Source organism: Mirounga angustirostris, unplaced genomic scaffold (assembly GCF_029215605.1).
Source record: "Mirounga angustirostris isolate CCGP_5_RB_7025 unplaced genomic scaffold, mMirAng1.0.hap1 SCAF_6, whole genome shotgun sequence".
In the NCBI taxonomy this organism is placed as follows: Eukaryota; Metazoa; Chordata; class Mammalia; order Carnivora; family Phocidae; genus Mirounga; species Mirounga angustirostris.
The window spans coordinates 101,807,422-101,823,650 of NW_026991714.1; the positions used below are offsets into that span (position 1 = coordinate 101,807,422).

The 16,229-nt window shown below is 38.4% G+C and overlaps 1 protein-coding gene across 4 annotated transcripts in view; it reads right to left on the reverse strand.

Moving 5' to 3' along the window:
* MICU1 (mitochondrial calcium uptake 1) overlaps positions 1-16,229 on the reverse strand; it is a 230,262-nt gene that overhangs the window by 184,029 nt on the left and 30,004 nt on the right. The window contains exon 2 of one of the 4 annotated variants that reach the window (XM_064594796.1): positions 10,308-10,485. The exons of the other annotated variants lie outside the window; for them this stretch is intronic. The gene's annotated coding sequence lies outside the window, so the exon portion shown is untranslated. The remainder of the gene's footprint in view (positions 1-10,307; positions 10,486-16,229) is intronic. 4 annotated transcript variants of the gene reach the window in all.

The window sequence follows — 16,229 nt, forward strand, 5'->3', positions numbered from 1 at the left end:
TCCAAGCACAGTTCACTGCTTCCTAATTTAAATTATCTTGGACTTTATACATATCTTCCATGGCAATTAATACATTTGTTCATATGTAAGTCTGCCTTCCCCACTTGGCCTTGCCAAAATTATTTTTTTCCTCATCATAAACATATGGTCTAGTATGGGGCCTGTTACATTATAGGTGTTTAAAACATTTAACTACATAATGTACTTTCACATGAAAGTAAAGGTACAAATCACACAGGTACTAGCTCCTAACATTTAAATATACTTCTAAGACCCAATATACTAAGAAAAGTATGTCTTTTACCACTTGGGTTCAAATCAAAGTTAGATTACTTAGCTGTCTCTTAAGATCATGGAGCCAGTTACTAACTCTTCTCTGGGACCTATACCTATAATCTCTTAAGTAAACCTTTCCCCTAGCCCTCTTCATTCAACCTAGGCCCAATTTCAAAGTTGGAGCTAAATCCTGCTCTTATGGACAAAGTGGGAAAATAATGATTTTTCTCTCCTGCTTCCTATGACCTAAGCTGCAGCAACACAATTCTTATACCCTTCTCCAGCCCCAGAAATCACTCATTTGGAAATTAGGTAGCTGTAGAGTTTTAACGGTTAATACTTTTAATTATTTATTTATTTATTTATTTATTTATTTATTTATTTATTTATTTAAAGAGTTTATTTATTTGACAGAGACACAGCAAGAGAGGGAACACAAGCAGAAGGCAGAGGGAGAGGAAGAAGCAGACTCCCCACTGAGCAGGGAACCCGATGTGGGGCTCCATCCCAGGATCCCGGAATCATGATGTGAGCCGAAGGCAGACGCTTAACCACTGAGCCACCCAGGTGCCCGTAATACTTTTTTAAAAAATATTTTATTTATTTGACAGAGAGAGAGGGAGAGAGCACAAGCAGGGGGAGCAGCAGGCAGAGGGAGAGGGAGAAGCAGGCTTCCTGCTGAGCAGGGAGTCAGACGCGGGGCTCGATCCCAGTACCCTGGGATTATGACCTGAGCCGAAGGCAGATCCTTAACCGACTGAGCCACCCAGGCACCACAATAAATACTTTTAATATACCTCAGAGCCATTAGAAAAATACAGGATGGAAAAATTCAGCTATCAATACGGAAAGTTTAAGCATTGCTACAAAAGAAATTAGTGTTGGGGCGCCTGGGTGGCTCAGTCGTTAAGCGTCTGCCTTCAGCTCAGGTCATGATCCTAGAGTCCTGGGATCGCGCACTGCATTAGGCTCCCTGCTCCGCGGGAAGCCTGCTTCTCCCTCTCCTACTCCCTCTGCTTGTGTTCCCTCTCTCGCTGTGTCTCTGTCAAATAAAATCTTTTAAAAAAAAAAAAAAAGAAAGAAATTCGTGTCAATGAAGTATTAACTTGTATAAAGCAAAGGTGAGGAGGGTGTGTAAAAGTGAAGAAGATATGGAACAGTATAGAAAAAGCATTGTGAAAAAACTTTTTTAAAAAATTTATTTATTTGACAGAGAGAGCACAAGCAGGGGGAGAAGCAGGCTCCCCACAGAGCAAGGAGCCCGATCTGAAACTCAATCCCAGGACCCTAGGATCACGACATGAGCTGAAGGCAGATGCTTAATCAACTGAGCCACCCAGGCATCCTGTGAAAAACCATTTTTTACTCTCCACCTCCCCCAAACTCTTAGGTTTATGTTAATTTGTCCAAAACAAAGACACATTTCAATTTTAAGCCCAATCTAAGTTTCACACATTTTACAGTTACTTTGCTTTATTTTATAGCAATACCAGCAGTCAAAATCTTAACATATAACATAAAACTTCATTTAAAATGTTTCTGTTTGGGGTGTCTGGGTGGCTCAGATGGTTGAGCATCTGCCTTTGGCTCCGGTCATGATCCCAGGGTCCTGGGATTGAGCCCCACATCCGGCTCCTGGCTCAGTGGGGAGCCTGCTTCTCCCTCTGCCTCTCCCCCTGCTCGTGTTCTCTCTCTCTATCTCTGTGTCTCGAATGAATAAATAAAATCTTAAAAAAAAAAAATAAAAATGGGGCGCCTGGGTGGCTCAGTCGTTAAGCGGCTGCCTTCGGCTCAGGTCATGATCCCAGGGTCCTGGGATCGAGCCCCGCATCGGGCTCCCTGCTCGCGGGGAGTCTGCTTCTCCCTCTGCCACTCCCCCTGCTTGTGTTCCCTCTCTCGCTGTGACTCTCTCTGTCAAATAAATAAATAAAATCTTTTAAAAAAAGAAATAAAAATGTTTCTGTTTAAACAATTCTTATTATAAGGTTAATCCAGTAAGATGATATTAATTAATATTTGATTATTCACTTGGGACTCTGTAAGCCTAAACCCCCACAGAACGTAAACCTTAATCTTTATCATCAAACCAAAGTATAAAGTGTTAGATTAACTTCTGCTATGATGTATATATGATTTAAAGACAACGGAGCATCTGAAGACAATGGCAGATGCTTACGTCCCAATCTCACAATATTTTCTCCACAAACAATATAGAACAATAACAAGGAAAAAAAAATAGCTATATGAAAACCATGTCCTCTGCCTAACTTGAAGACAGTCTAAACTTAAAAATACACTAAGTAAAAAAAGAAAAAGAACCAAATCTTGGTGTGTGATCTCATGTGCCTCCCCCATCCCTTTCCTGCCTCAAGGCTTTGTGGTGAAAAAAGTAGACTGAGAATACATGTCAGGAATAATGAAGAAGGGAAACTAGGAATAGGGCCTAAGGTTGATCTGAAAACACAATGGGTGATCTAAGTCCACACTAAGTCTAAAAATGTTTTTTTAATCATTTTATTTTTATCATTGTAGGTGTACTCTTCATTCCCATCCTCTATTTCCCCCATACCCCCACCCACCACTCCTCTGGTAACCATCAGTTTGTTCCCTATAGTTAAGAGTCCGTTTTTTTAGTTTCTCTTTTTCCGTTGCTCCTTTATTTCTTAAATTCCACATGAGTAAAATCATATGGTATTTGTCTTTCTCTGACTGACTTAGTTCGCTAGCTCCATCCATGTCATTGCAAATAACATGGCAAGATTTCATTCTTTTTATGGCTGAGTAATATTCCATTGTACCCATATACCACATTGTCTTTATCCCTCCATCCATCAATGGACATTTGGGCTGTTTCCATATCTTGGCTATTCTAAATAATGCTGCTACAAGTATAGGGGTGTGGGGCGCCTGGGTGGCTCAGTGGGTTAAATGTCTGCCTTTGGCTCGGGTTGTGATCCCAGGGTCCTAGGTTTGAGCCCCACATCGGGCTCTCTGCTGGGTGGGGAGCTTGCTGTTCCCCCTGCATGTGCTCTCTCTCTCTCCCTCTTTCTCTCTGTCAAACAAAATCTTTAAGAAAAAAAAAGTACAGGGGTGCATGTATCACTTTGAATTAGTGGGTTTTTTTATTTGGGTGGTAAATACCCACTAGTGTGACTATTGGATTGTAGGGTAGTTCTATTTTTACTATTTTGAGGAACCTCCATACCGTTTTCCACAGTCTCTGTACCAGTTTGCATTCCACCAACAGTGCAAGAAGCTCCTTTGTCTTTACAGCCTCACCAATACTTGTTTTTGTTTTTGATTTTAGCCATTCTCACAGGTATAAGGTGATATCTCACTGTAGTTTTGATTTGATTTCCCTGATGATGAGTGATGTTGACCATCTTTTTCGTGTATCTCTAGCCATCTGTATGTCTTCTTTGGAGAAATGTCTATTCATGCCTTCTGCCCATTTTAAATTGGATTATTTGGTTTTTGGGTGTTGAGTTGTATCAGTTCTTTATATATTTTGGATGCTAACCCTTTTTTAGATATGTCATTTGAAAATATCTTCTCTCATTCAGTAGGTTGCCTTGTAATTTTATGGACTGTTTCCTTTGCCATACAGAAAAAAAATTTTTTGATGTAGTCCCAATAGTTTATTTTTGCTTTTATTGCCCTTGCTGCAGGAGACGTAGGTAGAAAAATGTTGCTATGGCCAATATCAGAGAGATTACTGCCTGTACTCTCTTTAAGGATTTTTATGGTTTCAGGTCTCACATTTAGGTCTTTAGTCTATTTTGAGAATTTTGTGTACAGTAAAACAAAGTTTTCCAGTTTCATTCTTTTGCATATGGCTGTCCAACTATCCCAACACCAGTTGTTGAAGAGACTATCTTTTTCCCATTGTATATTCATTCCTCGTTTGTTGAAGATTAATTGACCATATAATTGTGGTTTTATTTCTGGGTTTTCTGTTCTATTCCATTGATCTATGTGTCTATTTTTTATGCCAGTAGCATACTGTCTTAATTACTACTGCTTTATAACATAACTTGAAATCTGGAATTGTGGTACTTCCAATTTTGTTTTTCTTTTTCAAGATTACTTTGGCTATTCGAGGTCTTTGTGGTTCTGTACAAATTTTAGGATTGTTTGTTCTAGTTCTGTGAAAAATGCTGTTGGTACATTGATAGGGACTGCATTAAATCTGCAGACTGCTTTAGTATAGACATTGCAATGCTTTTTCTTCCAACCCATGAGCATGGAATGTCTTCCCATTTCTTTGAATCATACTCAGTTTCTTTCATCAGTGTTTATAGTTTTCAGAGTACAGGTTTTCCACTTCTTGCATTGTTTATTCCTATGTATTTTATTGTTTTTGGTGCAAATGTAAATAGGATTTTTTCCTTACCATCACTTCTGCTCTGTCATTATTAGTGTATATAGGTTTGCAACAGATTTCTGTACACTGATTTTGTATCCTGTGACTTTACTGAATTCCTTTATCAGCTCTAGTTTTGTTTTTTGTTTTTATTTTTTGTGGAGTCTAAGGTTTTCTCTATATAGTATCATGTCATCTGCAAATAGTGAAAGTTTTACTTCTTCCTTACCAATTTGGTTGCTGTTTATTTCTTTATGTTGTCTAATTGCTGTGGCTAGTATTTCTAGCACTATGTTGAATAAAAGTGGTGGGAGTGGACATCCTTGTCTTATTCCTGACCATAGGGGAAAAGCTCTGTTTTTCACCTCCGTGTATAAGTTGGCTGTGGGATTTTCATACAGAGAAGTATTCCTTCTAGACCTACTCTGCAGAGGATATTATCATGAATGGATGTTGTACTTTGTCAAATGTTTTTATGCATCTATTGAGATGATCATATGGTTTTTATCCTTTCCCTTCTTGATGGGACGTATCATGTTGATTGTTTTGTGAATATTATTTTTTAAGATTTTATTTACTTGTGAGAGACAGAAAGAGAGAGCGAGCAAGCAAGCACAAGCAGGGGGAATGACAGGTAGAGCAGGCTGAGGGAGAAGCAGGCTCTCAATATTGAGCAAGGAGCCCAATGTGAGACTCGATCCCAGAACCCCAGGATCATGACCTGAGCCAAAGGCAGACACTTAACCAACTGAGCCACCCAGGCGTCCCTGTTTGGGAATATTAAACCATCCTTGCATCCCAGGAATAAATCCTAAAAATCCTTTTTAAAAAAAGATCTGTCAGGCACCTGGGTGGCTCAGTTGGTTGGGAGAATGCCTTCGGCTCAGGTCATGATCCCTAAGTCCTGGGATCGAGTCCCATATCGGGCTCCTGGCTCAGCGGGGAGCCTGCTTCTCCCTCTGACCCTCTCCCCTCTCATGCTGTTTCCCTCTCTCTCTCTCAAATAAATGAATAAATAAAATCAGAAAGAAAAGAAAGAAAGAAAAGAAAGAAAAAGCAAGCAAGCAAGCAAGCAAGCAAGCTGTCTAGGGGTTCCTGGGTAGCTCAGTTGGTTGAGCGTCCGACTCATGATTTTGGTTCAGGTCATGATCTTGGGGTCCTGGTATTGAGCCCTGTGTCAGGCTCTGCGGTCAGCGGGGAGTCTGCTTGAGATTCTCTCCCTCTCCCTCTGCCCCTTCCCTGCTCACTCTCTCTAAATAAATAAATGTTAAAAAAAAAAAAAAAAAGGATCTGAGAAGGACTTAAAATTAAAAGTATATGTGATTTGGAAAGTCTTCCTTCAAAACTTACAAATTCTAAAGAACACCTAAGCAACATAATTAGTAGAGTATATCTTACAGATAATATCAAACAATACACTGGTAATACAGAATGCACCTTTTTCTCAAGTGCCCCAAGGATCATTAATAAAAACAGATTAATATTAGGTCACATAAAAGTAGAAATATTACCCCAAAAAACCTTTCTAAAAACAATAAAACTAGAAATTAATAAAAATAACAAAAAGGTCCTACCAGCTAAAAATAGAAATAAAACAACTATTAACAACACTTGGGTAAAAAAAGAAATATAAACTGAAATTAAAAATTTATATTAAGTGGAATGTAAACTGGGGCAGCCACTATGGAAAACTGTATGGAAGTTTCTCAAAAAATGAAAAACGCAACTATCGTATGATTCAGCATTCTTTATCCATTCATCCACTGATGGACACACATTATTTCCACCCCTCGGCTATTGTAAATAATGTTGCAAGAACATGGGGGTATATACATCTTTTCAAATTGGTGTTTCCATTTTCTTCAGATAAATACCCAGAAGTAGAATTGCTGGATCATATGGTAGTTCTATTTTTAATTTTTTGAGGAACCTTCCTACTGTATCCCATAGTGATTGCATAGTTTACATTTCTACCAACAGTATATGAGCATTCCCTTTCCTCTGCATCTTCACCAGTACTTGTTATTTCTTGTCTATTTTTTTTTTTAAGATTTTATTTATTTGAGAGAGAGAGAGAGCTCGTGCAAGCAGGGGGGAGGGGTAGGGCAAAGGGAGAAAAGAGTCGTAAGCAGATTCTGCACTGAGTGCACAGCTCAACGTGGGGCTTGATCTCACAACCTTAAGATCACAACCTGAGCCAAAACCAAGAGTAGGACTCTTAACCAACTGTTCGACACAGGCACCCCTCTTGTCTTTCTGATAATAGCCCCTCTAACAGGTGTGAGGTGATACCTCACTGTGGTTTTGATTTGTAATTCCCTAACGACTAATGATATTGAACATCTTTTTCATGTACCCGTTGGCCATCTGTATGTCTTGTTTGGGAAAATGTCTGTTCAGATCCTCTGCCCATTTTTTAATATGGTTGTTTATTGCTATTAAGTTTTATGAGTTCTTCATATATTTTGGATTGTAATCTCTTATTAGATATACAATTTGCAAAAATTTTCTCCCCTTCAGTAGGTTGCCTTTTCATTTGGCTGATGGTTTCTTTTGCTGTGCAGAAGCTTTTCAGTTTGTTGTCCCACTTGTTTATTTTTGCTTTTGTTGTCTTTAGACTCAGACCCAAAAAATCATCACCAAGACTGACATCAAGGAGTTTATCACCTATATTTTCTTCTAGGAGTTTTGATTTCAGGCCTTACATTCAACTCTTTATCCATTTTGTGTTAATTTTTGTGTTTGGTATAAGATAGTGGTCCAGTTTCATTCTTTTGTATGTGGCAGTCCAGTTTTTCCAACACTGTTTATTGAAGAGATTATCCTTTCCCCATTGTATATTCTTGGCTCCTTTGTCATAAATGAACTGATCATATATGTGTGGGTTTATTTCTAAGCTCTCTATTCTGTTCCTTGATCTTTGTGTCTATGTGTCTGTTTTTATGCCAATACCAAGCTGTTTTGATTACTCCAGCTTTGTAACATAGTTTGAAATCAGGCAGTGTGATGCCTCCAGCTTTATTCTTCTTTCTCAAGACTGTTTTGGCTATTTGGGGTCTTTTTGATTCCATACAAATTTCAGGTTTCTAGTTCTGTGAAAAACGCCATTGGAATTTTGCTAAGGTTTACACTGATTCAGTACATTGCTTCGGGTAGTATGGACATTTTAATAGTAATAGTAATTCTTCCAATCCATTAGCATGCAGTATCTTTCCATTTATTTATATCTTCAATTTCTTTCATCAATGACTTAACAATTTTCTGTGTACAGGTCTTTCAACTTTTGGTTAAATGTATTCCTAAGTATTTTATTCTTTTTGATGCAATTATAAATGGGATTATTTTATTTCTCTTTCTGATAGTTCATTATCAGTGTATAGACACACAACAGGTTTTTGTATACTGACTTTATATCATGCAACTTTACTGAATCCATGTAATAATTCTAATAGTTTTTTGGTGTGGTGTTTAGGGTTTTCTATATATAATATCATGTCATTTGCAAATAGTACAGTTTTACTTCTTCCTTTCCAATCTGGATGCCTTTTATTTCTCTTTTTTACCCAACTGCTCTGGCTAGGACTTTCAGTACTATGTTGGAAACAAAAATGGCAAGAGTGGGAATCCTTATCTTATTCCTCTTCTTAGAGAAAAGATTTCCAGCTTTTCACCATTCCCTACGATGTTAGCTGTGGGCCTATCATACATGGCTGTATGTTGAGGTACATCCCTCTCATTTTGTTGAAAATATGAGCACTCTTCTTAGAGTTTAAATTCTGTGTCTCTCCATGTGTCAAATCCAAGAAGAGAGAGATTATCTAGGGACATGGAACATGACAGTCATTCCAATTTTATAAGACCATATACACTTAGGATAAAAACAGTATTTAGAGGAATAATGTCAAGACGATTAGCAGAAATACAGGCAGAATCTGGAAAACGACTAATCACTTCTTCCACACTTCTCACCACTATGATCACAAAACCAAAGTCCATGTTCCTAATGTAGGAGGCATGAAATTCTTTGCTACCTTTAACTATACCCATGGAGGATCACACAGGTCTAGTCAAGCTCAAAAAAGATGTCCCAATTTCTGGAAAATATGATCTCTAACACTACCACTGGTCAGCAATCTTCCCAACAGAAGCTTATTATTCTTCCTCTTTTTTTTTTTTTTTAAGGATACAGAAAGTTAGAAAAAAAGTCAAAAAGAAATTTATAATTTAATCAGTCTCATATATATTTATATACACACACACACACATATATATATCAGAACTGCAACACATTTAAAAAATTATTTCTAGGGGCCCTTGGGTGGCTCAGTTGGTTAAGCATCTGACTCTTGATTTCAGCTAAGGTCATGATCTCAGGGACCTGGGATTGAACCCCGCACTGGGCTCCCTGCTCAATGGGGACTTTAAATTTTATTTAAAATTAAATACATTGAAAGGATAGACTTTAGCCAAAAAAAAAAAAAAAACTAGTAGTAAAAAAAAAATATATGATTGACAAGTGAAGAGAATACACTAGATTCTGGGTGTGTTTTGGTCTGTTTGTTAGAAGAAACTGCATCTCAAAATTGTAGAGAAGAAAAAACATATACAAAAATAAAATTAAATACAATGAAAGGACAGAATATAACTATAAATGAAAATTTTAAAAGATTAAAAAAAAGTTGATAAAATAATAAATTGGTTGAAAAAGGAAAGAGGAAAAAAATTTAAAGTTGGAAGACTAAAGAATCGTGGGGAAAAAAACACATGAAATCTATATACTATTTTCCCCTAGCACTGGAGTTTTGCAGTTCTCAGTGATCGGTAAACTTGCTATTGGCTGGATGTTCCTGCTGATCATCTGGGGGAGGGGCCTGTTGCGTTGATTCTCAAGTGTCTTTGCCCTAGGTGAAATTGTACCGCCCTTGCCAGGGGGCCAGGCTAAGTAAGCAGCTCAGGATTGCTCTCTGTGGCTTTTGTTCTCTGAAGGCTTTCCAGGCCGCTTTAGAGGATGAGAATGAAAATGGTGGCCTCCCAATCTCCAGCCCTGGAGCTGAGAGCTCAGGCCCCACTCCTCAGTGTGACCTCAGAGAAAAGCAGTCAGTCACTCCTGTCTCCTTGGTCTCTATCCGCATTCTGCTCACCCAGTCCATGACTAAGCCTTTCTATCTCAGGCACGCCACCCCATTTTGAGTCTGTAAAACCCTGCAGATTCCTGCATTGTGCACCCGGGCTGCTCCTGCCAGGGCAGGAAGCGAGGTCTTGCTGCAGTTCTGCCGCTCACTGGGCCCCTGCTTGGAAAGCGGTTGCCCAACCGTGTTGTGGTTCAAGGTATATGCCAACCAGGAGCTGAGAGCACACTCCTGGGCTTGCTAATTGCAGCTGGCTTCCCTGCTGTGATGTCTGGGAACTCTGCCACACTCAGGCACCCCTGGTCTTCCTGTAACCCCAGGGATCCTGACACCACACTGTCCTACCTTGGATTCCGCCCCACTTCTCCACCTGAGCACCTTTCAAGCAGCAACGTCCCTCACCAGAGCAGACTTCTAAAAGTTCTGATTTTGTGCTCTACTGCTATATCACTTTCAGGTGCCGGCTTAGGGAGGCTCCCTCCCCTTTGCAGTTTATCTTCCCGTGTAGCGCCTCAGATTCAATTCTCTGCACCTCCTACCTTGCAGAAAGTGGTCGCTTTTCTATTTGTAGAGTTCCAGCTCTTATTTTCTTAGATCTCTGGTTGAGTTCACAGGTGTTCAGAATGATTTGATAGCTATCTAGCTGAATTCCCGGAACCAGACGAAACTAAGGTCTTCTGCTCCTCCGCCATCTTGGGACTATCCACCGTTAGTAGACTTTTTAAAGCAGTTTTAGGTTGAGAGAAAACATTGAGCTAAATGTCATTTACTATCTTTTACTCTCTCAATTCCCCTATTTTTAATATCTTGCATTAGTATAATACATTACAATTGATCCAATATTGATACATTATTATTAAATAAGTCATTTATTAATATTAGGATCCATTCTCTGTTGATATTCTGTTTTTTTTAAATTATTGTGAAAAACACAACACTGAATTCATCATTGTAAACATTTTTAATTGTACAGTAAAGTAGTGCTAAGTATATGCAATTTGTTGCAAAACAAATCTCTAACTTTTCACCTGGAAATAATTTTTTTAAAGATTTATTTATTTGAGAGGTAGGAAGAGTGACCAGAGGGAGACAGAGACAAGCAGACTCCATTTTAAATTTATTTTTGTATATATGTTTTTCTTTCTTTACAATTTTGGGACCTAGTTTTCTAACAGACCAAAATACACACAGGATCCAGTGTATTGCTCTACTCTGTTCACCTGTCTGATTATATTCTCTCTCTCTTTTTTCCTCTCTTCCCCCCCCCCATTTCAGGTCTCTTCTGATTTGTTTATTGTATATTTCTCTGGGGTCGTTATCCCCCTTTTACTATTTTGTTCTCTCGTTCATCTATTCTTCTCTGGACAGAATGACAAGATGGAAAAACACCTCAAAAAAAGAGAACAAGAGGAAGTACTGACTGCCAGGGACCTATGGACATAAGTAAGATGTCGGAACCAGAGTTCAGAATAATGATTATAAAAATACTAGCCAGTCTTGAAAAAAGCATAGAAGACACTAAAGAATCCCTTTCTGGAGAAATAAAAGAACTAAAATCTAATCAAGTCAAAATAAAAAATGGTACTGATGATGAGATGTAACTAGAAATGGAGGCTCTAACTGCTAGGATAAATAAGGCAGAAGAGAGATTCAGTGATATAGAAGACAAAATGATGAAGAAGAAAGCTGAGAAAAAGATAACACAACTACTAAATCACAAGGGGAGAATCTGAGATATAAGTGATACCATAAAATAAAACAGTATTAGAATAATTGGGATCCCAGAAGAGGAAAGTGGGGAGGGGGGGAAGGTTTACTGGAGCAAATTACTGCGGAGAACTTCCCTAATCTGGGAAAGGAAACAGGTATCAAAATCCAGTAGGCACAGAGAATCACCCTCAAAAAATCAATAAAAATAAGCCAACACCTTGACATATAATAGTGAAACTTGCAAACCTCAGAGACAAAGAGAAAATGCTTAAAGTGGCTGGGGACAAGAAGTGCATAACCTACAAGGGTAGAAATGTTAGACTGGCAGAAGACCTAACTACACAGACCTGGCAGCCAGAAAGGATTGGCATGATATATTCAGGGTGCTAAATGAGAAAAATATGCAGCCAAGAATACTTTATCCAGCTAGGGTGTCATTCAAAAATACAAGGAGAGATAAAAAGCTTCCTTTTTATCTAAAACTAGAAGAATTTGTCATCACTAAACCAGCTCTGCAAGAAATATTAAAAGGGATCCTTTAAGTGAAAAGAGAGCCCAAAAGTAACATAGACCGGAAAGGAACAGAGACAATATATAGAAACAGTGACTTTACAAGTAATACAATGGCACTAAATTCCTATCTTTCAATAGTTACTCAGAATGTAAATGGGCTAAATGCCCCAATCAAAAGACACATGGTGTCAGATTGGATAAAAGCAAGACTCATTGATTATGCTGTCTGCAAGAGATTCATTTCAGACCCAATGACTCTTCCAGATTTTAAGTGAGAGGGTGGAAAACAATTTGTCATGCTAATGGACATCAAAAGAAAGCTGGGGTGGCAATCCTTACACCAGACAAATTAGATTTTAAACCAAAAACTGTAGTAAGAGATGAGGAAGGACATTATATCATAATTAAAGAGTCTATCCAACAAGAAGATCTAACAATTGTAAATATTTATGCCCTTAACATGGGCGCAGCCAATGACATAAACCAATTAATAACAAAGTCAAAGAAACACATTGACAATAATACAATAATAGTAGGGGACTTTAACCCCACTCACAGCAACGGACAGATCATCTAAACAGAATCAACAAGGAAACAAGGGCTTTGAATGACACACTGGACCAGATGGGACTCCACAGATATAATCACAACATTCCATTCTAAAGCAACAGAATATACATTCTTCTTGAGTGCACATGGAACATTCTCCAGAACAGCTCAAATCCTGGGTCATACATCAGGTCTTAACCAGTACCAAAAGACTGGGATCATTCCCTACCTATTTTTGGACCACAGTGCTTTGAAACTGGAACTCAATCACAAGAGGAAATTTAGAAAGAACTCAAATACATGGATGCTAAAGAACATCCTACTAAAGAATGAATGGGTCAACCAGGAAGTTAAAGAATTTTTAAAAATTCATGGAAACAAATGAAAATAAAAATACAACTGTTCGGAGGCACCTGGGTGGCTCAGTCATTGAACGTCTGCCTTCGGCTCAGGTCACGATCCCAGGGTCCTGGGATCGAGTCCCACGTCGGGCTCCCTGTTCCTTGGGAGCCTGATTCTCCCTCTGCCTCTCTCTCTCTATGTCTCTCATGAATAAATAAATAAAATCTTTAAAAAAAGAAAAAAAAATACAACTGTTCAAAACCTTTGGGATGCAGCAAAGTCGGTCCTAAGGAGGAAGTATATAACAATACAAGCCTTTCTCAAGAAACAAGAAAGGTCTCAAATACACAACCTAACCTTACACCTAAAGGAGGTGGAGAAAGAACAGCAAATAAAGCCTAAACCCAGCAGGAGAAGAGAAATGATAAAGATCAGAGCAGAAATCAATGAAATAGAAACCAAAAGAACAGTAGAACAGACCAACAAAACTAGGAACTGCTTCTTTTAGAGTAAGACTGATAAAAGAAAAAGAGAAAGGACCCAAATAAATAAAATCATGAATGAAAGAAGAGAGATCACAACCAACACCAAAGATATACAAACAATTATAAGAACATATTATGAGCAACCATATGCCAACAAATTAGGCAATCTGGAAGAAATGGATGCATTCCTAGAGATGTATAAACTACCAAAACTGAACCAGGAAGAAATAGAAAACCTGAACAGACCCATAACCAGCAAGGAAATTGAAGCAGTAATCAAAAAACTCCTGACAAACAAGAGCCCAGGGCCAGATGGCCTCACAGAGGAATTCTACCAAATATTTGAAGAAGAATTAATACCTATTCTTCTGAAGCTGTTTCAGAAAATAGAAATGGAAGGAAAACTTCCAAACTCTTTCTATGAGGCCAGCATCACCTTGATCCCAAAACCAGACAAAGAACCTACCAAAAAGTATAATTACAGACCAATATCCCTGATGAACATGGATGCAAAAACTCTCAGTAAAATACTAGCCAATAGGATCCAGCAGTACATTAAAAGGATTATTCACCATGACCAAGTGGGATTTATTATTGGGCTGCAGGGGTGGATTAACATCCACATCAATCAATGTGATACACCACATTAATAAAAGAAAGAAAAAGAACCATATGATCCTCTCAATAGATTCAGAAAAAGCATTTGACAAAGTACAGCATCCTTTCTTAAAACTCTTCACAGTGTAGGGATGGAGGGAACATAGCTTAATATCATAAAAGCCATCTATGAAAAGCCCACAGTGATTATCATTCTCAATGGAGAAAAACTGAGAACTTTTCCCCTAAGGTCAGGAACATGGCAGAGATGTCCACTATTACCACTGCTGTTCAACATAGTACTAGAAGTCCTAGCCTCACCAATCAGACAACAAAAAGAAATTTAAAAAATCTGAATCAGCAAAGAAGAAGTCAAACTCTCACTCTTTGCAGATGACATGACACTCTATATAGAAAACCCAAAAGAGTCCACCCCAAAATTGCTAGAACTCATACAGGAATTCAGTAAACTGACAGGATATAAAATCAATGCTCAGAAATCAGTTGCATTCCTCTACACTAAGAATGAGAGAGAAGAAAGAGAAACTAAGGTGTCAATCCCATTTACACCTGCACCAAAAACCATAAGATACCTAGGAATTAAGCTAACCAAAGAGGCAAAGGATTATAGAACAAACATGAAAGAAATGGAGGAAGACACAAAGAAATGGAAAAGCATTCCATGCTCATGGATGGGAAGAACAAATATTGATAAATTGTCTATGCTACCTAGAGCAATCTATACATTCAGTGCAATCTCTATCGAAATACCATCAACTTTTTCCACAGAAATGGGACAAATAATCCTAAAATTTGTATGGAACCAGAAAAGACCCCAAATAGCCAGAGGAATGTTGAAAAGAAAACCAAAACTTGTGGTATCACAATTCCAGACTCCAAGCTCTATTACAAAGCTGTAATCACCAAAACAATATGGTACTGGCACAAAAACAGACACAAAGATCAATGAACAGAATAGAGAACCCATAAATGGACCTTCAACTCTATGGTCAACTAATCTTTGACAAAGCAGGAAAGAATATCCAATGGAAAAAAGACAGTCTCTTCAACAAGGGGCATTGGGAAAATTTTGGACAGCCACATGCAGAAGAATGAAACTGGACCACTTCCTTACACCATACACAAAAACAGACTCAAAATGGATGGAAGACCTAAATATGAGACAGGAATCCATCAAAATCCTCGAGGAGAAAACAGGCCATAACAACTTCTTGCTAGAACGTCTCCAAAGGCAAGGGAAACAAAGGCAAAAATGAACTATTGGAACTTCATCAAGATAAAAAGCTTTTGTACAGCAAAGGAAACAGTCGACAAAACCAAAAGACAACCAAGAGAATGGGAGAAGATATATGCAAATGAAATATCATATAAAGGGCTGGTATCCAAAATCTACAAAGAACAATATTAAACTCAACACCCACAGAACAAATAATCCAGTCAAGAAATGGGCAGAAGACATGAACAGACATTTCTGCAAAGAAGACATCCAAATGGCCAACAGACACATGAAAAAGTGCTTAACATCATGCGGCATCAGGGAAATACAAATCAAAACCTCAATGAGATATGACCTCACATCAGTCAGAATGGCTAAAACCAACAAGTCAGGAAACAAAAGATGTTGGTGAGGATGCAGAGAAAGGGGGAACCCTCTGACACTGTTGGTACAGCCAACTCTGGAAAACAGTATGGAGGTTCCTCAAAAAGTTGAAAATAGAGCTACCCTACAATCCAGCAATTGCACTAGTGGGTATTTACCCCAAAGATACAAATCTAGTGATCCAAAGGGGCACCTGCATCCCAATATTTATAGCAGCAATGTCCACAATAGCCAAAATATGGAAAAAGCCCAGATGTCCACTGACAGATGAATGGATAAAGAAGATGTGGTGTGTGTGTGTGTGTGTATGTATACACACACATATAATGGAATACCAAGTAGTCATCAAAAAAAAAAAAAAAGAAATCTTGCCATTTGCAACTATGTGAGTGGAACTAGAAGGTATTATGCTAAGTGAAATAAGTCAATCAGAGAAAGACAATTATCATATGATCTCACTCATACGTGGAATTTAAAAAAACAGAACAGGATCATAGGGGAAGAGAGGAAAAAATAAAACAAGACGAAATCAGAGAGGGAAATAAGAGATTCTTAATCATAGGAAACAAACTGAGGGTGCTGGAGCAGAGCACGGTGGGGGTATGGGGCAACTGGGTGAGGGGCATTAAGGAGAGCATGTGATG